The following is a 25684-nucleotide window of genomic DNA, read 5'->3' on the forward strand; positions in this document are numbered from 1 at the left end:
ATTCCACCCGTTAATCAAGCAACGGTCAGATACGACTCAGATTTACCACCATAATTTCCAATGGCTATTCTGACCAAGAGATTGATCCCTTCACTGACTAGAAGTAGTTGTCCAAGTGCTTGGGGGTTGCGTATACTGTACCCGTTAGATAAAGTTTTCTTTTTCTGAAGACTAAGATAAGTCAAAGAGAAATTACAAGTTTGACCCTCAGCCTGATTCTTCGATTCAACCTAAGGCTCGGAGGCTACTCCATATGGAGTGCAATTTTTATCGCACTACCATATAAAAAAGTTCCAAGGCAAAGACTACTCGAAGCAAACATTAGGGACTGCTAAGAGTACCTTCTAGTCACGCGACAGTTCCGGTACTCAAAGGTTGGTCGCACCGAGAAGTACTCAAGGAGCACCAGGAGGAACTCAGGCGACATCTTCAAGTACTCAGAACTATTCCTCTCGACTACAAAGTACTCGGGGGCTTGTCGACTAGGCACCCCCGAGCCCATTAGAAGACTTGTATGGACCCACTCAAGGGAACATACCCAAAACCTACTCAGACATGAAGACTACTCTACAAGGCGCGTAGGCTTCATGGACTCTCCAAAGACTAGTCGGGTCAAAAGGAAACTACTCTACCGAGTTAGAGTAGAACTCTGTAACGTACTCGACTATGACTCATATACAATCCGCCCTGTAACCCTGCTCCCCCGACTATATAAGGGCAGGTAGGGACCCCCTCCAGACAATGAAGTACAACTCGACACAAGTTCAATACAATCAACACACAGGACGTAGGGTATTACCGCGATCTAGCAGCCCGAACATGTCTAAATCGTGTTCCTTGCGTCACCATCGACTCCTTGATTCTCAACGACACCCATCGCACAAAAGACCAACCTTGGGTTCTCCCTAGGCGGGTTGTCAGTTTAAAACACCGACACCACCAGATTCATATGAAATTGGGAGATGAATGGAAAACTAGTTTCAAAACTAAGTTTGGTTTATATGAGTGGTTAGTCATGTCTTTTGGGTTAACTAATACACCTAGTACTTTCATGAGATTAATGAATGAGGTTTTGCGTGCTTTCATTGGAAAATTAGTTGTAGTCTACTTTGATGATATATTAATTTACAGCAAATCTATGGATGAACATCTTGATCACTTACGTGCTGTTTTTAATGCTTTACGAGATGCAAGTTTATTTGGTAACCTTGAGAAGTGCACCTTTTGCACCGATCGAGTGTCTTTTCTTAGCTATGTTGTGACTCCATTGGGAATTGAGGTTGATCAAACCAAGGTAGAAGCTATACAGGGATGGCCTATACCAAAGACTATCACAAAGGTGCAGACTTTCCTAGGACTTGCTGGTTTCTATCGCTGTTTAGTGAAGGACTTCAACACCATTGCTACACCTTTGAATGAGCTTACAAAGAAGGGAGTGCCTTTTAGTTGGGGCAAAGTACAAGAGAACTCCTTCAACATGCTGAAAGAAGTTGACACATGCACCCCTTCTCCAACTTCCTGATTTTAATAAGACTTTTGAGCTTCAATGTGATGCTAGTGGAATTGGATTGGGTGGTGTTTTGTTACAAGAAGGCAAACCTATTGCATATTTTAGTGAAAAATTGAGCGGGCCTGTTCTGAATTATTCTACTTATGATAAGGAATTGTATGCTCTTGTTCGCACATTAGAAACATGGCAGCACTACTTGTAGCCCAAAGAGTTTCTTCCATTCTGATCATGAATCTTTGAAGCATATTCGTAGTCAAGGAAAATTGAACCGTAGACATGCCAAGTGGGTTGAATTTATTAAATCTTTTTCTTATGTTATTAAGCACAAGAAAGGGAAAGAGAATATCATTGCTGATGCTTTGTCTAGGAGATATACCTTGCTGAATCAACTTGATTATTAAATCTTTGGATTAGAAACAATTAATGACCAATATGTTCATGATGTTGAATTTAAAGATGTATTGTTGCATTGTACAGATGGGAAACGATGGAACAAATTCATCGTTAGTGATGGGTTTGTGTTTAGAGCTAACAAGCTATGTATTCCAGCTAGCTCTGTTAATGTGTTGTTGCTACAGGAAGCGCATGGAGGTGGTTTGATGGGGCATTTTGGAGCAAAGAAAACAAAGAACATACGTGCTTGTTATTTCTTTTGGCCAAAGATGAGAACATATGTGGAGAGATTAGTTGCTCGTTGCACGATATATCAAAAGGCTAAGTCACGATTAAATCCATACGATATGTATTTGCCTCTACCTGTTCATAGTGCTCCTTGGGAAGATATTTTTATGGATTTTATGTTGGGATTGCCAAGAACTAGGAAGGGACGTGATAGTGTGTTTGTGACTATTGATAGATTTTCTAAGATGGTACATTTCATACCATGTCATAAAACTGATAATGCTACTCGTATTGTTGATTTGTTCTTTCGAGAAATTATTCGTTTGCATGGTGTTCTCAACACAATTATTTCTGATCGTGATGCTAATTTTTTTAGTCATTTTTGGAAGACTTTATGGGTAAAATTGGGGACTAAGCTTTTATTTTCTACTACATATCATCCCCAAACTGATGGTCAAATTGAAGTTGTGAATAGAACTTTGTCTATTATGTTAAGGGCTGTTTTAAAGAACATTAAGATGTGGGAAGACTGTTTGCCTCGTATTGAATTTGCTTATAATCACTCGCTGCATTCTACTACAAATATATGTCCGTTTCATATTGTTTATGGTTTATTGCCTCGTGCTCCTATTGATTTAATGCCTTTACCATCTTCTGAAAAACTAAATTTTAATGCTATTAAGCGTGTTGAATTGATATTAAAACTGTATGAAACAACTAAAGAAAACATACAGTGTATGAATGCTAAATATAAGTTTGCTGCTGATAAAGGTAGAATGGAACTCAAGTTTGAACCTGGAGATTTAGTTTGGTTGCATTTGAGAAAGGAAAGGTTTTCTGAATTGCGAAAATCTAAATTGCTGCCTCAGGCTGATGGACCGTTTAAAGTGCTAGAGAAAATTAATGACAATGCATAAGGCTAGATCTGCCTACAGACTTTGGGGTTAGTCCCACCTTTAACATTGCAGATTTAAAGCCGTATTTGGGAGAGGAAGATGAGCTTGAGTCGAGGATGACTCAAATGCAAAAAGGGGAGGATGAGGAGGACATTAACACCAACGATACATCCACACTGATACAAGTACCAATTTCTAGTCCCATTACTTGCGCTTGTGCTCGTCAACTCAACCATCAGATGAGTACACTCTTGAGTTCATGTTCATCATATTTAGACCATGGAGACACATGCACTCTTGTTTTGCTTAGGAACAAGGGAGAAGACTGAAAAGGGAAAATGATTTGCGCAAGCTGGATTCGGACTGCAGAACAACACCAACTTGTGACGGTCACCATAGTCACATACAGACTCGAATTGGGGCATTTAAGTACTTCATGCAATTCTTATAAAGTCTATTTTCATATGAATCTGGACTCTTGTCCATATCGATTCTTAGGCGTTCACAATGATCAAATTACTACCAAGAGGTTTTTCTGTCCAAGGTGTTGCGTCGCCTTATTTTGGGCCAATAGGCTGTGTATCAAGTTGAGTCCATTAGGGACGCGTCCTAGGGTTGGAGCATGGCCCCAACGCCCTTGTGGTCATCCTGCCACATTCTTATACCCCTTAGCTGCCACCAGGAACACTCGAGTCTTGTTTAGATTAAGTTTAACTTTTGCTACTTGCTTGTAAGCGTGCGTGCTAGATCAGCCACCCGTCTTCTTATCTTCGGAACCCCACCATATTCGAGATTGAGTTTGAAATCTTCATTTACATCTAGTAATTCAGTACTTGTTCTACTTGTTGTTGCCAGTTCTTCAATTGCTTGCAGGACGAGTGCCCTAGTGGTCGGGGTGTCGCGCTCCACAAGATCACAGCAGTCATTGGAGGTGGTGTATCGGTTGTTAAGGCACAGCGTCCTTGAAAGGCTGTAGTCGAGCCATGAATATCATCTCCATCCACCAATCGAGTTATCCCCTCCCCACTCATCAAAAGATCGGGATTCAACCCAACATGTTCGCATCGGAATTTTAAATCAAAGGAAGGATAGAGAGCCTTCGCCGTAAACTGCTACTGACCAGCATTGTAGAAGTAGCAGCCGGCCTTTTGCCATAAACTGCAGTGAACTATCCTTGTTTTCAAAAAATGAGATTTTTATGGAATTCACAATTCTTGAACAGCGACAAATACAACTAGAATTAAATGAGACTGGTAGACGACGAGCCGTTGCAGTATGGTTTGTTTGCACAAACAGCAATCCAGAATTGATGAATACCTGTTCCAGTTATAGCATTCAACTTTGGTAAAAAAATACAATAAAACTTGTAAGGTGGCCCATCAGCTGTCGAGTGAAGCCAACTGCCTACCAACTGTTAGTGTACTGTAGCTTCGTAATTGTAGCTTCGTGATTCTAAGAACCTACTGATAGGCAACAGGCAACGTAACTGTAGGTAAGTTATCGGGGAAACATTGGGTTGAATATGACTGTAGGTAAGTTATCGGGGAAATATTGGGTGCAAACTGGCTTTCAGGTGCAAACGTGGAAACCGGATTTTCATCCGTCAAATGCAAAACGCACCGTCCAGATGAGATCCCTAGACCTATAACAAATCTTGCGATTAACCCCACGCTCAACTTGGATATTTCACGTGTAACGTCCTATGATAGGACACTCCGCATCAACCCCTCCTCCCTCCATGGACCTTTCTCTTCCGAACGAATCTTCTTCCTATCCAAACACTGTTGCTCCTCTCCATTCACAAGATATTTAACTATTTACTATTTACCATCCTTACAGTTGACACTTCTTAAAAAAAACTATCTTTATGTTGCTCCTACAAATTTACCATTCCGGAACAAACAAAGCAACAAAATTACTACTTTTGCTGATATGGCAAACTACCTCCTCATGCCAGCTTGGACTGGTCCTAGAAAATGACCACGTTGCCCTGTCTTTTTTTCTCTTTAGCCTGTCATCTTTTTTCCATCACTTGCATGTGGGGCCCACCTTTCTGTTAGTTTTGGAATATTGATTGTATTTCCAAGTATGTGTACAGGGATACATATATACACGCTTGGGTGGCATGCAAGCCTACCACAATTAGCGTGATTCCATTCCACGATTGAATTAGTCTAACACTCCCCCTCAGTCTAATCAGGGGCATCGCTAATGGTCAGACTGGACCGGAACTCCTGGAACAGCGAGGTAGGAAGACCCTTGGTGAAGACGTCAGTGTACTGTGATGTCGTGGGAACATGAAGGACCCGAGCATGACCAAGTGCAACCTTCTCTCGAACAAAGTGGAGGTCGATCTCCACATGTTTCGTCCGCTGATGCTATACTGGATTGCTGGAGAGATACACTGCACTGACGTTATCACAATAGACCAAAGTGGCTCGACGAAGAGGGCGGTGAAGCTCGAACAGTAGCTGTCGTAGCCAGGTGGCTTCAGCTACGCCATTCGCCACAGCACGATACTCAGCCTCAGCGCTGGATCGCGAGACCGTGTGCTGACGCTTGGAGGACCAAGATACCAAGTTGTCACCTAGGAACACTGCGTAGCCAGAAGTGAAGCGTCGAGTGTCCGGGCATCCAGCCCAGTCTGCATCCGTGTAGACAACAAGCTCTGTAGGTGATGAGCGGCGCATGGTCAGACCAAGTGAGAGAGTGCCTTGTAAGTACCGTAAAATCCGCTTGAGAGCCGCGAGATGAGGCTCCCTGGGTTCATGCATGTAGAGGCACACTTGCTGAACGGCAAAAGCAATATCCGGACGGGTGAAGGTCAGATACTGCAAGGCGCCAGCGAGACTGCGATACTGCTTGGAATCAGCGACAGGAGGTCCATCTGCGGATAATTTGGAGTGTACATCAACAGGGGTGCTGCAAGGCTTGCACTCACTCATCCCGGCTCGCTCCAAAATCTCCTGAGAGTACTGTCGCTGAGAGAGAAATAAACCACCAGTAGAGCGTGTCACTGAAATACCCAGAAAGTGGTGAAGAGGACCCATATCTGTCATAGCAAACTCATGCTGGAGAGCCCCAATAATCTGCTTCAAAAGGCTGTCAGAAGAAGCAGTGAGAACAATGTCATCCACATATAGCAACAACAAAGCTGTGTCTGGCCCCCGTCGATATATAAATAATGAAGTGTCTGACTTTGCTTCAACAAAACCAAGTGAAATAAGGTGAGAGGCAAACCGATGATGCCAAGCACGCGGAGCCTGCTTCAGACCATATAAGGACTTGTTGAGCCGACAGACGAAATCTGGACAAGAGGAATCCACAAAGCCTGCAGGCTGAATGCAGTACACTGTCTCAGTGAGGGTGCCATGCAAGAACGCATTCTTCACATCCAGCTGGTGAATAGGCCAGTCCTGAGAGAGAGCCAGAGAGAGAACCACTCAAACTGTCGCGGGCTTGACCACGGGGCTGAACGTCTCATCATAATCAATACCAGACCGCTGTGTGAAACCCCGAAGAACCCAACGAGCCTTGTAGCGATCCAAAGAACCATCTGCAAGGAGCTTGTGATGAAAAATCCACTTGCCGGTGACAAGATTGACACCAGGAGGCCGTGGCACAAGACTCCAGGTGTCATTGGCGAGCAAGGCGTCATACTCAGCTTGCATTGCGGAGCGCCAATTTGGATCGGACAGAGCCCCACGGACAGAGGATGGCAGTGGCGACATGGGCACAGTGTGGAGGTTGAGGCGATCCACAGGTTGTGCGATGCCGGTCTTGCTGCGCGTGCGCATGGGATGCGCGTTGTCGACGGGGGCGATGGAGACCGACCGCGTGGCCATCGTGCGGCCAGTGGTCGTGCTGCTGGTCGACCGGCTTGCCGCGGCCGCGGTGCTGCTGGCAGCAGCCTGCACGTGAGGTGCAGGGGCAGCAGCACCGGCCGGCTGGATCGACGCGGCGCGCGGCGCCGACTGAGCACTACTGGCAGCAACCCGTGCGTGAGCTACGGGGGCAGCAGGGCTTGTCGGGGCATGTCCGGCCGTGCCTGGGCCGTGGTGGCTAGGCGTCCCTGCTCCAGGGGACAGGGCGTCATGCGGCGCCGTGACTGGTGTACCTGCAAGCACAGACCGAACTCCAGGGACTGGAGTGGTGAGATCTTGTTCGTCAACAAGAAAGTCCAAGGCGGAGGATGCCATGGGCGTGGTGGACATGTCGGCGAAAGGGAAGAAGGATTCGTCAAAAACGACATGTCGAGAGGTGAGGATGCGATTTGACTCTAGTTCGAGACACTGATAGCCTTTGTGTTCCGAGGAGTAGCCGAGAAAAATGCATAGGGATGAACGGGGTGCAAGTTTGTGGGGTGCTGTGGATGACATATTGGGATAACAGGCACACCCAAAGACTTTGAGGTGTTCATAGGAGGGCTGGGTGGAGAGGAGGTGGAAGAAAGGGGTGGAGAAAGCGAGGGTTTTGGTGGGTAGCCGGTTGATGAGGTATGTGGCGGTGTGAAGTGCCTCAACCCAGTAGACCGGAGGAAGGCTCGCCTGAAACAAGAAAGAACGCAGAATGTTATTAATAGTACGAATAGAGCGTTCGGCCTTGCCATTTTGCTGGGATGTGTAGGGACACGACATGCGAAGGGCAACACCGTGGGAGAGAAAGAACGTGCGGGCCAGGGAATTATCGAATTCGCGGCCGTTGTCGCACTGGACACTCTTGATGGTGATGCCAAACTGCGTGTGAACATATGCAAAAAAGTTTGAAAGAGTGGAGAACGTGTCGGATTTTAGGCGGAGCGGAAAGGTCCAAATGTAGTGTGAGCAATCATCTAAAATGACAAGATAATATTTATAGCCAGACACACTAACAATGGGAGATGTCCAGAGATCACAGTGTATCAAATCAAATTTATTTGCAGCTCTAGAGTTGGATGAACCAAAAGGAAGTCTAGTGTGACGCCCGAGCTGGCAAGCATGACATAAATGTAGAAGAGCATCTTTATTACAAGAGATAACACTGGAGCTAATAAGTTTAGACAAAGCTTCGCGCCCAAGATGTCCGAGACGATGGTGCCATAGCGAAGTGGGTGCAGCGAGGAATGCGGAGGTGCTAGTGGCTAGTGGAAAGAACGGGTAGAGGTCGCCAGAGCTATTGCACCTGGCGATCATGTTCCTGGTTTGTAAATCCTTCACAGAAAGACCAAACGGATCAAATTCGATGGAACAATTGTTGTCGGTGGTAAAACGACGAATGGAAATCAAGTTCTTAATGATATGTGGAGAAACTAAAACATTGTTAAGAACTAGATTGCGATGTGGAAAAGAAAACGTATGTGATCCGATGGCAGTGATAGGAAGTAAAGCACCATTGCCCACAATAATAGATGAAGGTGTAGAGGATGTGGGCGAGGAGATGGTGGAAAGTTTACCAGCGTCCGCAGTCATGTGCGAGCCGGCACCAAAGTCGGCGTACCACTCCGATGATGCCGGGGGGTTGAGGGTCATGGTGTTGAAAGACTGCACCAGAGAGTCCTGGTTCCATGCACCTCCATGGACGGGGTTCCAGGGCGTCGATGGCATCGGATATGACGTCCCCTGGAACGCCGGTGTCGAATGGGCACCTCCCCCGTAGGGGTATGGGTAGCCGGAGCCGTAGACGCCGCTGCCGGGGGCACCGCCAAACGGTGCGCTGTACTGAGGAACGGCGGCGAAGGCCGGTGGAGGCGGTGGTGGACGGCTGTACGGCCACATCTGGAGCGTCCCAGCCCAGGGATGGGCGAAGGACGGGTGCTGCCCCGGGAACGGCGCTGCCTGGGAGCCGTGGCCACCTGCTGGTGCGCCATAGCTGCAGGCTGGTGCGCCATAGGCAGCAGTGGGCGGCTGCTGGCCACCCTGCTGACCGCCCTGCTGGCCGCCCTGCTGGCTGCGGCTATCTTTGCCGCGGCGGCGGCCGTTGCGCTAGCCGCCTGGCTGGCCATTGCGGGCAGGGGCAGCAGGCGTGGACACGCCTTGACGGGCATGTGTGGCAGCCGGTGGTGCGGGCGTCGTGGCGACGAGGGCTGAGGGCGGGGACGGTGGCCGAGCATCGATGTCGATCTCCTCGAGTAGTAGGTGCGTACGGGCCTCAGCGAACGTCGGGAACGGGCGATGCATCTTCAAGATGGACACCATGTGGCGGTATTTGCCACTGAGGCCACGGAGAAGGGTGAGCACCATCTGGCGATCTCCGATGGGGTCGCCGAACTCGGCGAGGGACGCAGCCATGGTCTCCAACTTGCGGCAGAAGTCGGTGATCGTCATGGAGTCCTGGCGGAGGTTGCGGAATTGCGTCTCTAGGAGAAGGGCACGGGACTCCTTCTGGCCGAGGAACTCGTTCTCGAGGTAGCACCACGCCTCGCGTGCGGGGCGTGGCCGGATCATGAGCGACTGCTGCAAGTCGCTGGAGACGGTGTTGTAGATCCACGTCAAGACGACGCAGTCCACCTGGGTCCATACCGGGAGCTCGGGGAACGCCTCGTCCTCGAGAACATGGCGGGTGAGGGCGTACTTGCCGAGCACGGTGAGGACCATCCTGCGCCACTTGGTGTAGGTGTTCGTGGCCGTGTCGAGGATGATGGGGATGAGCGCCTTCACGTTGACGACGGCGGTGGCCTGCGCCCAGATAGCTTCGTGGGCGGCCTCATACTCGGCGAGAGCCGCGTTGCGGAGGCAAAGTTCCTCGTCACGGCGTGCCTTGTCGGCGCGTGCAGCAGCCTCGGCGGCCAGGCGACGTTCCTCGGCGGCCGTGGTGGCAGCCACGGCGGCAGCAGCCTCGTCCGTGGCATCTGCATCTGCCATGGCGAGTTAGGGCCGGCGGCGGCGCCCGGCTGAAGAAGCGGCGGGGCAGGCAGGCGGAGGGTGGATCGGCGACCGTGCTGGTGAGGCAGGGCGGGCGATCGGGCGCGGCGATCGGCTCGGCGGCACTCCAGGTGAGTGGATCGGCGACGGAAGCGGCGAGCAAGGACCAGCGGCGCACTAGGGTTGCGGAAGCGGATCGTAACCGCGTGATACCATGTTAGTTTTGGAATATTGATTGTATTTCCAAGTATGTGTACAGGGATACATATATACACCCTTGGGTGGCATGCAAGCCTACCACAATTAGCGTGATTCCATTCCACGATTGAATTAGTCTAACACTTTCTTCCACCTCCTGGATCCCTATCTTATTCGCTCGGCCTCCTTCCTCTCACATGGGTATGCTCCACTACAGCGCCACGGAAGGGCCGTGGGGGCGGTGGCTCCAGCCGATGCTCGCAACAGCTCCAACGTGTAGGAGCTTCCTGATTCATTCAGCTATGAACAACAACGAAAAGAAAATAAAAGCTCAACAATTCCTAGGCATCTCGAACCATCAAATCTCTACGCTCCTCTGATTTCTAGCTCTAGCCGGTGAAGAGGAACCGCGAGGCCTGTGCGACGACGTTGTCGAGCCACCGTCGCGGCTCATCCATGAGCTCGGGCTAAGGCGGTCTATTATGACACAGAACTCCATCTCACTGACCGCGCCATCACCGTCGAAGTCACCCACGGCGAGCATCCCGCAGTCCGCGGAGGTCGTCGTCGGACATGGCGCCCAGGCCCAGCAGCGACGCGTTGTAGCGAAGGCTGTCGAAGGTGATGAGCCCCCGGGATGGGTCCATGAGCAGGCGGAACCCGCTCGCTAGCTCCCGTATCAGGCCCTCCTTGCCCACCCAATCCGCCATCACCGGCAAGTAGTCCTCGAAGCCCACCGCCACCACCTGCTACTGCACCCACCTCTGCTGCGACCCAATGGCGTGCTTGCGCACCTATAGAAGATGGTGGTCTCTGGCTGTGGAGGTGCCTAGCGCTACTGCTGTGCTGATTGGGAGCTCCGATCTGGAGGGGCTTCGTGGAGGAAGAAGGGAGCGGTCGGAGGGTGAAGATGACCCAGACATGCGGGTCCCACACGTCCCAACATGCAGGTCCCACTCGTCAGGGACAGAAGAGAGGGGAAGTGAAGGCTAAGGTGAGCAAGGCAGGGGTGTTATGGTCATTTGCATGGTCAATCCACGCTAGTCTTATAAGTTAGCTCGCCACATCAGCAAAGGTGGCAATTTTGTTGCTTCATTTGTTCCGAGATGGCAAATACGTAGGAGCAATGTAAGATGATTTTTGAAGGAGTGCCATCCGTAAGGATAGCAAATAGTTAAATATCCCTCCATTCGACGTCCGATGCAGCCTTGCACCCCACCGCCGCGTCACACCACTCTTGAGTCCAAGGTAGCAGTCGCACACAAGGTGGCGCGGGTGCTATGTGAGTCGCCCATCACCCTGGTCCCGACACACGGAAGCTCCGGAAGAAGATGTGCTCTTCGCTGTGCTATTGTGCTCGATGAGGACTAAGGATGGCAACGATTCGGTTTCGGGGCGGATATCCGTGGGTTTCAGTTTCGATTCCTGGTTTTCACCCACGGTTTTTCAGGTTTGGATACCCGAAATACCGCGGGTTTGGTGCAGGTGTCTAAAATAACCCGCGAAGCTTTATTGGGCACCCAAAATAATTCGGCCCACTAAAGGCCCATTAGGAACCCTAGGTATATAACGGCAAGATACACCACCCAGGCGTCCAGGCACCCCGCACGGGCACATGGCACCATGGGCGCAGTGCTGCACCGGCATGGGCACATGGCACCACGGTCGTAGTGCCGCACCTAGCACCCCCCGCAGTCCCGCACGCCGCCCCCAAGTCCCGCACCCTGCTGCCGTTGACCATCCCGCGTGGCCTCGCCTCTCCCGCACGCATCCCGCCGCCCACAAGTACGCGCCTCGCCGCTGTGTGCCGTCCCGCGACCGTGAGACCCAACGCTGTGCGCCGTCCCGTGAGGAGGCCGCGGCCCCCCGCTGTCCCGGCACCCCGCCCGTAGGTCAGTGGCTCAATGCTGCTTGTTTTGATACTTTTTGTCAAAACTATGCTCAGTGCCGCTTGTTTTGATACTTTTTGTTAGAACTATGACATAATGGAATATTAGACAATTGTGGTATAACAGATTCAGCTGAAAGTTAGCTTGTAATTTTCCATGCTTGGTTATATTTGCTGCAGTGATCCAAAGAAATGGCAACATGCTTTGTGATGGTCTTGTGCTATCAGGCTAACATTAGCTAAAAGAGCTCCCCTTAATTTCACCTGTCAGCATTTAATTTTGTAAAAGGGTTTTTGCAGCGTTTTGGTAGCAAACTTCTGCATGCAGAGATTGTGTCATGAACTGATGTCTTGCTACCTGAAATTTTTTTAGATCACAGCAGGAAGTGAGCAATGTCAACTCCTGGTGCTTCGAGATGATTCCACAATAATGGATGAATGATGAACTGATCAAGCGAAGTTTAATTCCCCAAATTGGTGTCGGTAAAATTGTTGCTGTGATATGTGAAATTGTCCATGAACTTGTAATTTCAATGAAATTGTTGCTGTGAACTTATCCATGAAATTGTTGCTGTATTGTCCTTGAACTTGGTGTTTAAGACCTATATTGTTACTGTACTACGCCTGATATTGTTGCTGTACTGTTGCTGAAATTGTTACTGAAATTGTTAGTGAAATTGTTACTGTATTGTTTAAGACTGTTATACTGTACTGTTCATGTTTGGGTTTCGATTAATACGTCGGGTTCGGGTACCCACGGGTTTCGATTTCGGGGATGGATTTTCACCCGAACGGTGTTCAGGTTGGATTCGAGTTTTAGATTCGGGTTTCGGTTTCAGGTTCACAAGTACTCCACCCGATCCGAACCCACCCTATTGCCATCCTTAACGAGGACATTCGGCGCCTACAGGCAGGCTCATCCCTGAGGGGGCCGCGGGCCGCGGGGTGGGCGAGTAGGAGGCGGGGATTCACCGCCGATGTCTCGAAGACATCCGTCGCCCTGATGCCGTCACGCTGGGATGCCGATTCACCGAGCACACCCCTGTCGCCCAGATGCTTGAGTCTCGTTAGCTTTTGTTATCTTCTTTACATTATATGTTGAAATATTCTTCCATAATTTCATCAACCAGTAGTGTTTCAGACATTGTGCTGTACATATTTACCTCTTTAGCCCAAGAAATTTTTGAGACACTCGCTGATCTCGATCATCTCTACTCCTAAAAAAACAAAGAGGAGAAAAAACTTCGTACATCGTCTGCCCCTCCGCTCCGTTCACCCGTCCGCTGGCTCACGCGTCCTCCGCGCAAACCGGTCCACCCTCCGATGAACGCCCTTCGAAGCCCACCGCGCGTGCCGTCCGTTGCCCCTCCTCACGCCCCGCGCTTCATGCTCCGCCATCCGATGTTCCCCTCGCTCGCCTACTCCTCCTCCCTCGCCCAGCATCGCAGCCGCCGATAGCAGTCCGCATCGCAGCCGCCGCTAGCAGTTCGCATCGCCTCGCCTAGCTCGGCCTACAACACCGCTGCCGCCCACAAACCGTCGTCGTCTACTCCCTCGCCCTGCAACGCCGCAGCCGGCTCCCTCGGCCTGCTTCGCCACCGCCACCGACTGCTCCGCGGCCGACCAGCAGATTGGCTTCGAGATCCAGGTCTTCAAGATTGGGAAGCGGAACTGGCGCCTCGACGCCACAGCCGCCCGCGTTCTGCCAGACCGCGGCTCCCTCGGCCTGCTTCGCCACCGCCGCCGACTGCTCCGCGGCCGACCAGCGGCTTGGCTTCGAGATCCAGGTCTTCAAGATCGGGAAGCGGAACCGGCGCCTCGTCCCCGGTCTCTCCGAGTGCCGACTCCTCGACCAAGCCCACAGTCGGCCTAGAAAAGTACCAGGTAGGTCTCCTTCCTTTCCGATTCATCCGATTCATTCCTTTAATTAGTCTTCTTCATTCAGTTCCAATTCCAAATTCATGTGATTTTGTTTATCTTTTCCCAGTCAAATCATTCTTTGATAGAAATTTGTCCTCTGCTCTGTACGCCTGTAACCATCAGCTGTAAACCTCTTCTTATAACACGGGAAGAACAGCATCTGAAACTGTGCTCTGCTCACTAACGTATAGATTGATTTTGCTTTCACTGATGCTGAAGTAATCGAAGAGGGCATGCTGGCTGCCGTCATCGGGCGGCGCAAGATCGAGAGTGGAGAGCCCTGTTTCATGGTGGAGAAGGTATTTGACTACTTAATCAATGTCTTCAGAGTTAGCGCGTGCATGAATTTCTGATCGATAATCATTCGTATGTAGGCAAAAGTAATAGACGCATTGCATATCTGAACCATTTATTTGATTTCAACCATGTTGTCCCATGTGTTATACAGGCAATGGTTAAATCAGCTGATAAACTTGCCTTCATCACTGGAAATGACAAATACCTGACAGGTGTTGAGGGTTCCATTCCAGTCATAGTTAAAAGTGTAAGGAAAAAAATCTTGTTGCTTCATATATGAAGAGAGGAACAGATGATTTCAGGGAAATTGGATAGACACCGCTGAATGCAGCATTAACAAGAAATGCTTCAATCATCCGCCTACGTCTTTTTTTTATATGCATGTGTAATTAGGTGGATGCATGTGCTTGCTCTGGACTGCAGAAGAAATGTTGCGGGTGATGATTTATTGATATGTACTCCAATGCTTGTAGATCCAATGCTCTAAACATGTACTCCAAATCAGACCAGCTGTTTTAATCAAGCTGCACGTACATCCTGAGACAGCATAACCCAAATAAGGCACTATGATTCTGTAACAGCTGCCATTTTGGTCATTTAAAGTGACTTGGATGAATTGGAAGTAATTCAAGAAGAAAGGAAAAAGAAATTGGCCAAAAATCAAATTCGGGTCAAATTTGACCGAAATTTGAATTTTGAATTTAAAATTCAGAAAAATTCGGCAAAAATGTGGATTATAAGTGTAAGAGTAACTAGAGCTTAAGGATCAAGAATTTGGAGTAGAACTGGTCCAAAATATCTCAAAGGAATTAAAGAAAGGAAAAAGAAAATTGAAGTTACTGTTCCTCGTCTGAAAACAGAAATTCAGAAAAACAGCCTCAGAGTCCATTTTGGAAATTGAATTCTGAGAAATTTTTCAAATAAGTGAATCAGAACAACTACACCATATCAAAGTATGTACTTTGGACTCTTAGAATTGGGTGTTGTTGGCCAGGAACATGGAAGGGAACAATTTCGAAATTTAGCTCAAAGTCAACATATTGTCACAGTTGACTGTCACTGAAAATGCCTAAGTCTGAAAAACAGCAGCATTTGATCAACTTTGGATTTAATTTCAGAGAGATGGAGATCAAAAGGAGTAGGTGTTCTTGGGCAAAATGGAAACTTTGGATGTTGTAGAACATAATTGGGAAGAAGTTGGACTACAGAAAGGGGATTTGGACCACCGAAATGGATCACTAAGTCGGGCAAATGAGCACCTTGATTAACTGACGAAACTGAATGGAAGGGTAAACGGGATTCAGACATTGCCCGAGGAAAAATTTAAATTTGAAGACCTTTTGATGTTTATCTCGGGCAAAGGTTTATAGATGAATTGGAAAGATTGAGATTATCTACAACTTTGGTTAAGACCCAAGTGCACCGTCGGATTGAAAATCTACCGTGGGGAGGCTCTAAAGATTTTGGGCATCAGAAGAAAGAAAGGGGAACGATGACAGAGCAGGCAGGACGTGTCGCCGCCGCCGTTGTCGGTCGCTCGCCAGCGCAACCAGCTAGGCCACCTCCTCACCACATAAGCCTATGGGTAGACCACGGTGGCAGCCATGCGCGCGGTAAGTTGTTTGTATAATTACCGCTCCCGCGCCGCCGTTTCTACCACTGCCTTTTTACCGCCGCCGCTCCTCTGTCAAGCACCGCCGCCGAGCAAAAATTCCACCGCCACACCGCAGCTCCCGCCGATTCCTTCCGTCCACACCTCCGCCCACACCCTACCAGCAACCCTAGCAACTTGTTGCCCAGCTTCTCTGCCGGCACGCCTTGAACCGCCGCCGCTTCTGTCCGCCGTCGCCGCGCCTCCTGCTCACGGTGAGCACTATCTTGCACTGGTTCCCTTCCTTCTTAGGTAGTCGTGGGCGAGTCCCTAGGATGCCAGGATGGTGTGAGAGTAGTCGTTCGAGTAGTTTGTGCCGTCGTCGTGAGTAGCCACGACCGGCCGAAGGTGTCGCCGCCCGCCGCCGTGGAGGGAATGGCTCCGGCCATCTCCCGAGGAGCTGTTGCCGCGCGCGGGTGCGTGAAGGTGTAGAGGTGCTATCCTGACCTAGCTTCGCCGCCGGTGGGGCGCCGGCCGGCGAGTCGCGCCGCCCCCTGTCGCGCGCGCGTTTTGGCGGGAGAAGGAAGAAGCGCCTGGATGCTCGGGCCCGCGCGACAGAGAGAGAAAGGAGGGGAGGGGGAGAAAGAGGCCGAGGCGCGGGCGTCTATGGGCCGGCATGTTGGAGGCCCACAGAGCCGACGCGGTCAACCGGAAAATAGAAAGGGGCCGGAGGCCCAGTAAGGAGTAGGTTGCGCCCGCGGAAAACGGAAAAAGAAGAAGAGGGCCGTGGGCCGGTATCGGACCGGAGAAAAGAAAAAGAAAAAGAAAGCGGCCCACAGGGCCCGTCAGAGGGAGAATAAGGCCGGCGGGTAGAAAGGAATAGGAATAGGTGGGTCCGCGCCGTGGGGCCCAGTGCGCGTGAGAGAGGGTAGCGTCTAGCTGAGTGAGAAAAGATTTTCCGGGTGTTTTTCGGGAAAATTAGATTTCCTTTAGAAAGTAATTAGTTTAAATCCGAATTACACCATTTAAATCACAAAAATTTCTAGGAGTGTCCAAAATTAGTGAAACCAATTTTGTTAGGCTTGTTTTATTTTCCTTTATGCATTAAAATTTTTACACCCTAGGAAAATAATAAAAATTCGAGTATTTATTTAATGCCTTCCTTTTAAGGTAATTAAATAAATACTTAATATTTATAAAATGTATAAAATATGAAATAACATTTTCTTAATCACAAATTATTCTTAACTCATAGGAAATTAGGTTTTCAAGTTAGAAATTAATTATAACTTTTTCTAAAGACAAGAGAAAAAGCCTTAGGTAGGGTTAAATAGGAAAATAAAAATTGTGGGTTAATCTTTTTGGGTTTTTTTGTGTTGGCTTGCAACTTTATCATGATAAATTGTATAGTCCTTGTTGGCTTGCAACTTTATCATGAAGGAAAGTTGTATAGTCTTTTATTCAAATTTTGCATTGCTAACCCCTGCATGTATTATGCTATAGATCTCGAAGCACCAGAAGGAGAATATTTGGAATTTTCAGAAGGACCTTCGGAGTTCGAAGAAGTTTTTGAATTAGTCCCCTGTGAAGCCAACCCGTCAGAGAATACTAACTTTTTAAGCGAACAAGGCAAGCCCCGGTGCATTTATACCTATCTATTTTGGAGTCGTTATTTCATGTGTCCAATTATCGGTTATTTGCTATATGTATGCACTAAGTCTAGGAGTTGCTTGAAACCTATTCTTGTGTATAATCATGCCTTGTTTTAAGGACATCTTTGCCACTTGTTCAAACCTTAGAAGATACCCAAGTCTAGAATTGCTTACTTGCTTACATACTTGGTTTACCAACCTTAAGGAAAACTTTTGAGTCATACATGTTGCTTATGAAAAGATATCTTGGAAATTGAGAAGCGGACAGAAGCTAGAGATATAGTTCTGTCTGCTAGATTAATTTGGTTAAGTCCCGATTCGTTGTCTTAACCTTTGATCAAGTGATAAGCAGCTGATCACTTACTGGGTATGGGACTAGTAAAGCCCAGTAGGTTAGTAAACTCTATGATCGGGAATACTTCGTACCCGCGCTTGACATGCTGGAGATTGGCAGGGGTGTAGCCTGAAACTCACATGGTGATCGGGCCAGACGTGGGGTCCCATGTGGGGGTGCATCCCTAGGTCCGGGTAGTCGTATTCCTAATCATTGATTTTGCTAATCGAGAGGTTGTTATGTACGACCTGGACAGTCGTATAAAGCTGGTGATCAGGGTACTCTCCTGCAGGATGTAAATGGATCCGGATCGCCGCAATTCTCGGTTATGAATGCACTTGATCACTGTTGAGCATCGTAGTTTAAATTCATGCAATATATATATCTCCTGATAATGTTTGATGTATGACTTAATATCTATGATTGCTTTTACTTTCTGCTCATCATTTAGAATGGTTAGGTAATGACTTAACCCAAATAAAAGATAAAACTAAGGCATCACTTGTAGTAAGCTTTTCGGCGAAAAGTTGCATCAGCCAAGTACACCAAAAAGCCATCATATACATCCCAAGAAAAGCTATTATATTGGTTAGTCGGGTAAGACTTGCTGAGTACCCCGTACTCAGGGTTTTCCCCTTGTGACTATCTTTCAGAAGCTCCGCAAGAGTCTGCAGAGGAGGAAACCCCGAAGCCCTAGGGTATTGTCCTGAGTCTCACAATGCCCTTAGAGAAGAAGTTTTAAAAGCTCATCTCCTCCTAAACTGTTTATGTTTAAAATCTTAGCACTCTGTCTAACACTGCACTACTAAGTTTGCTTCAATCTACGTTATGTAATAACTCGTACCTTTTATATGTATGTAAAAATGTAATGTTTGTTGATGTTATCCCATCGCGGATACTATCCTGATGTATGGCTATGAGACACGTCGTGGATCTTTCGAGGAGTCCTAGGGACACTCGACGGACTACCGGGCTTATGTTGTTTTAGGTGCGTTGCGGATAATTGCTGTCCGACAGCGATTAGGCGCACTTAAACCAGCTCAAGTTGGGCGGTTCCGCCACAGATTCCTAACCCGGCAAATCTAAATCTACATGTACTAATATTTTCCCCCCGAAACCTAGCCTGAATGGTAAGATTGGTTCCAGCAGAATCGCATCCCAAATCACTCGGGGTCGGGCGAGGCGGAGTTCCACCCTCAAGGGCTCGGGCGCATCCGACCCCGGGACCAAGGGGTCGGGCGCATCCGACCTCGGGACCAAGGGTCGGGCGTATACTCAGAATTGGACTGCGGGTTGATATCATGAAATGTCAGGGGTTTTTTGAAAAATAGCCTCGGACTACTCCAACGTTTCGCTCAGGGGTCGGACACTCCCGACCCCAGGACTCAGGGTCGGGCGAGGCGGAGCTTCACTCGGGGTCAGACGAGGCGGAGTTCCACCCTCAAGGGGTCGGGCGCATCGGCGAGGCGGAGTTCCACCCTCAAGGGGTCAGGCGCATCCGACCCCGGGACCAAGGGTCGGGCGAGGCGGAGTTCCACCCTCAAGGGGTCGGGCGCATCCGTCAAGAGAGAAGATTTTGTGGGCATGTTAAAAGAAAGGAAAGATTAAAAAATCAACTCCCTATATGCATGCGCGAGATTTTGTGGACAGTTTAAAAGAAAGGAAAGGTTAAAAAATCAGCTAGCTCCTTGCATGCATGCGCCAGATTTGTCAATATCCTTTTTTACAAATTTTGTGGGCATGTTAAAAGAAAGGAAAGATTAAAAAATCAGCTAGCTCCTTGCACATGCGCGAGATTTTGTGGACATGTTAAAAGAAAGGAAAGATTAAAAAATCAACTCCTTGCATGCATGCGCGAGATTTTGTGGGCATGTTAAAAGAAAGGAAAGATTAAAAAAATCAGCTAGCTACTTGCATGCATGTGCCAGATTTGCTAGGCATGGTTGGAAAAAGAATTCTACTCCATCCTGGTTCCTTCCCTTCCTTTTTCTATCAGCCGCCATAACAAACTCGTTGCTGCCATCGCACATGCACACGCCCGAAGCAAACCCATCGCTTGCCCCGTGCCGCCGTTGCCCGCCCTGCGCCTTCGCTGACCTCCTCGCTGGGTAATTGTTGACCATCGGTACGGACGCATGCAATTCTCTTGAAGAAGTAACTATGGAACAGTACACCGAAGTGATAAGCTCCTATATCATTATTCCTTCATCTCTCCTAACGAATAAGACTCACTGCAGTACAAATGTTCAACTTGCAGTTATCCAGCTATGGGTTCCTCCTACATGTCGCTCTCGAGGAAGAGGGTAACCTTGCCTGCACCGCTGATATCCTTGCCCACACCGACAATGAACAGGTATAATACTCGTAATTTTCTGAAGCGGTATAGATTTCATTTGAATGATGACATCAGTTTTTATCTCGTACGCTATGATGCACCCTTGCAGTATATATCTATAAAATCTCGGAATTATAGGTGGGTTGAGTTTCATGAGGTGGAGCTGGAACACATCTTCTGGAGATGGGATGTGAGCGCCATGGTTTTCTAGAAAGGAAACATACAAGAGTATGGAGGACAGGAGTATTTGCACGTAATATTGGTTGATGAGCAGGTGCTTCAATCATCCGCCTACTTCTTTTTTTTATATGCATGTGTAATTAGGCGGATGCATTGTGGTTTCACTGCAAACTACTGATGTATGTTGGCTACAATGTTTGTGCAGGGCACCAAGATGGAGGCAGTTGCATGCGGCGACCATCATATGATGTTCAACAGTGTGCTCATTGAAGGTGAAACATATGACTTTTTGGGAGTGTATTTTACGCCAACTTATGTGGATCCCATTCCCAATATGTACCGTCTGTGTGAATACTACGCTGTCGTCCTTTTACCGGATACTGTAGTCAAGACTCCACAGAGGCCCATCTGGATTTCAGAGTGTCCTCGTGCCTTTAGGAAATTCGAGGATGTATACCGTCAGCCAGTAGATACTTTTGCAGGTGACTCATCAATTTATACACACTTTCATTTAACAAAATATGATGTCCTTGGTTTCACACTAAAATGCAAAGCATATATTTTTTTTGTTGTTGAAGATGTCATAGGCGTGGTTGTATATGCGTCTGAGATCCAAGATAGGGGTGACTTCCGGAGGCAGCCTAACAGGCACGTGGTAATCATGAATCAAAGGTATGTCTATTTATGTACATATGAAATTATCTGCCATGCCATGGGTGGATCGGAATTAATGTTGTTACTTGTAGGAAAAACTTCATCATAATCCATGTGAACGACCCACACCTTCAACGCCACATATGGGAGTGGCGCCGCGCGGCTTATCAATTCAAGACATTAGCTGCCCTCCATGTCAAGATATCTACGATGCAAGGTATGACATTATCAATGAGCACTCAGTTTTGTTAATAAAATTAACAATATATTTAACCATTAATTCTTTAAATTCATGTATCCCCTTGTCTGTTTAAGTTTTTAATTCACTTTTCCCTTGCCTGTTAGGGGGAGTGACTACTACAGATTATAGTCAAATTATTTTTTCTCCCATATGTTCTTATGCATATGATGCGAAAGGTAACATCTTTTTGTGCTCAATAACTTCGTTTCACTGAAGTTATATAGTTTTGATCTTTGATTTTTGTGCTGCAGACCTATCCAAGCGGATACGCGCTGAACGGAAACAAATTACAAAGACGGCACGTGCCCTTACATTAGATATCATCAACAAGTAGTAATGCTAGGATGCTCAGCAACTCTGTGTTGTGTTTCAAAGTTTGGATGTTCGCGACATACTGAATCATATTTTTCGAGGATTTTCCTTATATGAACTTTTTAGACAGTGACCATATAACATGTTTGGTGATTCAATGGCAGCTAAGTACTAAGCTTGATGTGTTTATTGTTACCATATAACAATTTCATGAATGCGTTAAGTACTCAGCTTGATGTGTTTCAACCCTCCATTGTGTATATAACATGTTTGGTGATTCAATGGCAGTAACATCTTTGGGGAAGATGCATTTCACTTCTGTTTGGTCCAAGATCTCTCTAAAAGATGCTTGCTCTGGACTGCAGAAGAAATGTTGCGAGTGATGATTTATTGATATGTACTCCAATGCTTGTAGATCCAATGCCCTAAACATGTACTCCAAATCGGACCAGCTGTTTTAATCAAGATGCACGTACATCCTGAGACAGCATAACCCAAATAAGGCACTATGATTCCTAACCCGGCAAATCTAAATCTACATGTACTAATATTTTCCCCCCGAAACCTAGCCTGAATGGTAAGATTGGTTCCAGCAGAATCGCATCCCAAATCACTCGGGGTCGGGCGAGGCGGAGTTCCACCCTCAAGGGGTCGGGCGCATCCGATCCCAGGACCAAGGGGTCGGGCGCATCCGACCACGGGACCAAGGGTCGGGCGTATACTCAGAATTGGACTGTGGGTTGATATCACGAAATGTCAGGGTTTTTTTTTTTGAAAAATAGCCTCGGACTACTCCAACGTTCCGCTCAGGGGTCGGACACTCCCGACCCCAGGACTCAGGGTCGGGCGAGGTGGAGCTTCACTCGGGGTCGGGCGAGGCAGAGTTCCACCCTATATGCATGCGCAAGATTTTGTGGACAGTTTAAAAGAAAGGAAAGATTAAAAAATCAGCTAGCTCCTTGCATGCATGCGCCAGATTTGTCAATATCCTTTTTTACAAATTTTGTGGGCATGTTAAAAGAAAGGAAAGATTAAAAAATCAGCTAGCTCCTTCCACATGCGCGAGATTTTGTGGACATGTTAAAAGAAAGGAAAGATTAAAAAATCAACTCCTTGCATGCATGCGCGAGATTTTGTGGGCATGTTAAAAGAAAGGAAAGATTAAAAAAATCCGCTAGCTACTTGCATGCATGCGCCAGATTTGCTAGGCCTGGTTGGAAAAAGAATTGTACTCCATCCTGGTTCCTTCCCTTCCTTTTTCTATCAGCCGCCATAACAAACTCGTTGCCGCCATTGCACACGCACACGCCCGAAGCAAATCCGTCGCTTGCCCCGTGCCGCCGTTGCCCGACCTGCGCCTTCGCTGACCTCCTTGCTGGGTAATTGTTGACCATCGGTACGGACGCATGCAATTCTCTTGAAGCTTTCTCATCACCTACTCCCTGACCTTGTTACTAGACCGACGCCGATCTGTTATGAAGCTGAACGCTCGGTCGCGAACTGCACCAGAAGGTTGGAGGGTGTCGTCCGAGCGGCGGCGTTGCAGCTCAAGTGTGAGTTCTCGTTACCCTCTGTTAATCATGTTCACGTAGATTAGATCATGATTATGCCTAACTAGACATGATTATACCAAGAAGTTGTCGGATATGGCATGTGTTATATTAATTAATCTGTTAATCATGTTCGTTATAATTAGATCATATGTATTCACAGAAAGAACTTGCCCTCCGCACTACTCAACTGTCAGCTCAGCAAAACAAGGCTGCAGCACTTGTGTTCCTGGGAAAAAAATTAGCAGACGCCATCATTATGTATTCAATGAAATAATTGTGCCAGGACCTGTAACAGGAGATGACACATGAGACTCAAAGTTGAATAAAATCTCACCTTTCAGAAGACGACTAGAAGGGGCTGCCAATAATTAAGCGAGCGACGGCGTTGCAGCTCACTGAATCTTGGCATCCATCCATGTCAGACGGTTCCGAGGTAAGCTACACACAAGCTTAACGCTCACTGAATCATATTGCAGAACCGGTACTAATTTAATGAGTTTATATGTTACCTCCTTTTTCCATCAATAGTCATCCTTGGAGTAGCTATCCACGGAGCTGACGCCCACTGGTGACGATGGTGTCTATAGTATGGATATATTGCTGGAACTAGAGGAAACTACTCCCAAGACAGATTACTTGGATGCCAATAAATACCAAGAGGGTTTGACCCCTGACAAACTCAAAGATGTTGATATGTCACAGCAGGTGTTGATCACTGACGAAACCAACGAGTCAGAAGATGCTTTCAAGATTCCGGAAGGTAGTTTATGTTTCATTCATATATCAGGTTGCTCATTTGATATATTTTCACAACATTTATCATGTGCAATGATAATTATCCTCAAATTTTATGATTATTTTCAAGGTACGAATGTACTGTCAATGATCATGCCTTCATTGAAGCTGCTAAAAAGATCTCAGCTGAACCAGGTAGGGAAGAGCTTGTGACATCGTCCTGGTGAATAGGAATCACATGGAGTGCTTATTTTGTCGAAACGCATACCTGTATGACGAGGTAATAACCCCGAGTACAAATTTATGGGAACAAAAATCTTTTTTTATATTGAGAAATTATTCATGGTTGATTTTTTGCAGGTCATAAATGCGTACATCCACCTATTGCGGACTCAAGATAATATGATAAATAGGCCAGGTGGTACATGCTACCTAGAAAATACAAGTATGACCGTGTTAATGAAGGGGGATGGTGAAGAAAATGGAACATGGAGGACATGGAGGATCACTATCCCTCCCGTGGGCATTCACAGGTTCCACGGTTGGCTGAAAGGGTATTATCGTACATGCAACACGATATGGTAACTACTATTTTCAACATTACGATATATACTTCATTTATCCAATATACGTTCTTTGACTGACATTACATTTTTTAATACTTGATAGTTGTTCTTACCAATAAAAATAAAAGATACACACTGGTATCTTGCTGTAGTGAATGCGCGAAGGCGTAAGATACATGTGTTAGATTCTTATGGAACACTATTTGGGCGCAGGGACCTCGAAAATACTGTGAGTTTTTGCCATCTCAGCTATTTCTATTTTTTTTTGCAAACTGCACATACTAATTAACCAGGACATGTACAAACAGTTGAAGGGATTGCCGATGCAGATGGAATACACATTGCAATGCACTGGCCTTAAAGATCACGCTTGGCCGGACGTCAATGTTGACATCTGGGATGTTGTGGAGGTCATGGTTGACAGAATACAGTTTGATGGGTATGTATGATATTGCACACTAATTTAAAATACCAATTCTACAATCTCATATGTATATATCTTACATTTTTCTATATAATAATGATTCTGTAGTGTCTCATGTGGGTTATTCATGGTTGCCTTTATAAAGTATTGGACTGGGGATCATCTGTGCGCTACCGTGGATCAGGTACATCATGTATAACTTTAACACAAGTAATTAGTGAATATTTTTTACTAGCATATTTTTTGAATAAACTGTGTTACTACTAATGTACAGGAGAGTATGGTAAAATTTAGGACTAAAATGGCAGCTACATTACTATCAACTATATTTAATGAACGGTTAGGTAAACCATTACTACGCAATGAGGATGAAAACATCGGAAGCCCGAGTGACTTTGCAGAAATAATAGAACCTAACGAGTTTCAGCAGATCAAACAAAAGAGGAAATCCACGAACAGCCATGAAAATGCACTTAAACCAAAGAAAATCGATACAGAGATAGACTCAGATAAGCAAGATGTTCTTCTATACTACAAGGACTGGCCCTTGAAGAGAGATGAGTTAGCTGAGATTTTTTGTGATTATATTTTGACAATCAAGGATCCTGCGGAATTGGAGTAAGCTCAGTACTTCATCACTTTCATTTACCACTAATAGTATTGCAATTTATTATGAATTCTTATGCATTGTCCTTATATATTGATTTGCAGTATGGTTTGGGTAAGGAGTGATTTGCCCTATAGGAGTGTGTATAAACTCGGTGATCTCAAGGTGTTGTTGAAACGAGGTTCACCCATGCCTGAACCATTTTTCAACTTAGGTGTCCGATTTCTTGCATACCGAGAGGCTAAAGGGATGATAAGGTACAACAACAAGGTTGCAAACCATCATGTGGATCTGCGATTCTGTGTAAGTTAGCTTGTTTATAATTACAATC

The 25684-nt window shown here is 47.0% G+C and overlaps 1 long non-coding RNA gene and 2 pseudogenes across 1 annotated transcript; 1 reads left to right on the forward strand and 2 right to left on the reverse strand.

Annotated features, from left to right (window-relative positions):
- Positions 1-7119: 7119 nt before the first annotated feature.
- On the reverse strand, positions 7120-9866 carry LOC111257936 (annotated as a pseudogene).
- A 418-nt stretch (positions 9867-10284) lies between these two features.
- LOC101758045 lies at positions 10285-11711 on the reverse strand (annotated as a pseudogene).
- Positions 11712-14108: 2397 nt separating this feature from the next.
- Positions 14109-14488, forward strand: LOC111257819. The gene is made up of 3 exons (XR_002678375.1): positions 14109-14171; positions 14321-14416; positions 14462-14488. It is a non-coding gene; the product is annotated as an uncharacterized LOC111257819 (long non-coding RNA).
- Positions 14489-25684: the final 11196 nt, after the last annotated feature.

The sequence above is a fragment of the Setaria italica genome, chromosome VII, assembly GCF_000263155.2.
Source record: "Setaria italica strain Yugu1 chromosome VII, Setaria_italica_v2.0, whole genome shotgun sequence".
NCBI lineage: Eukaryota > Viridiplantae > Streptophyta > Magnoliopsida > Poales > Poaceae > Setaria > Setaria italica.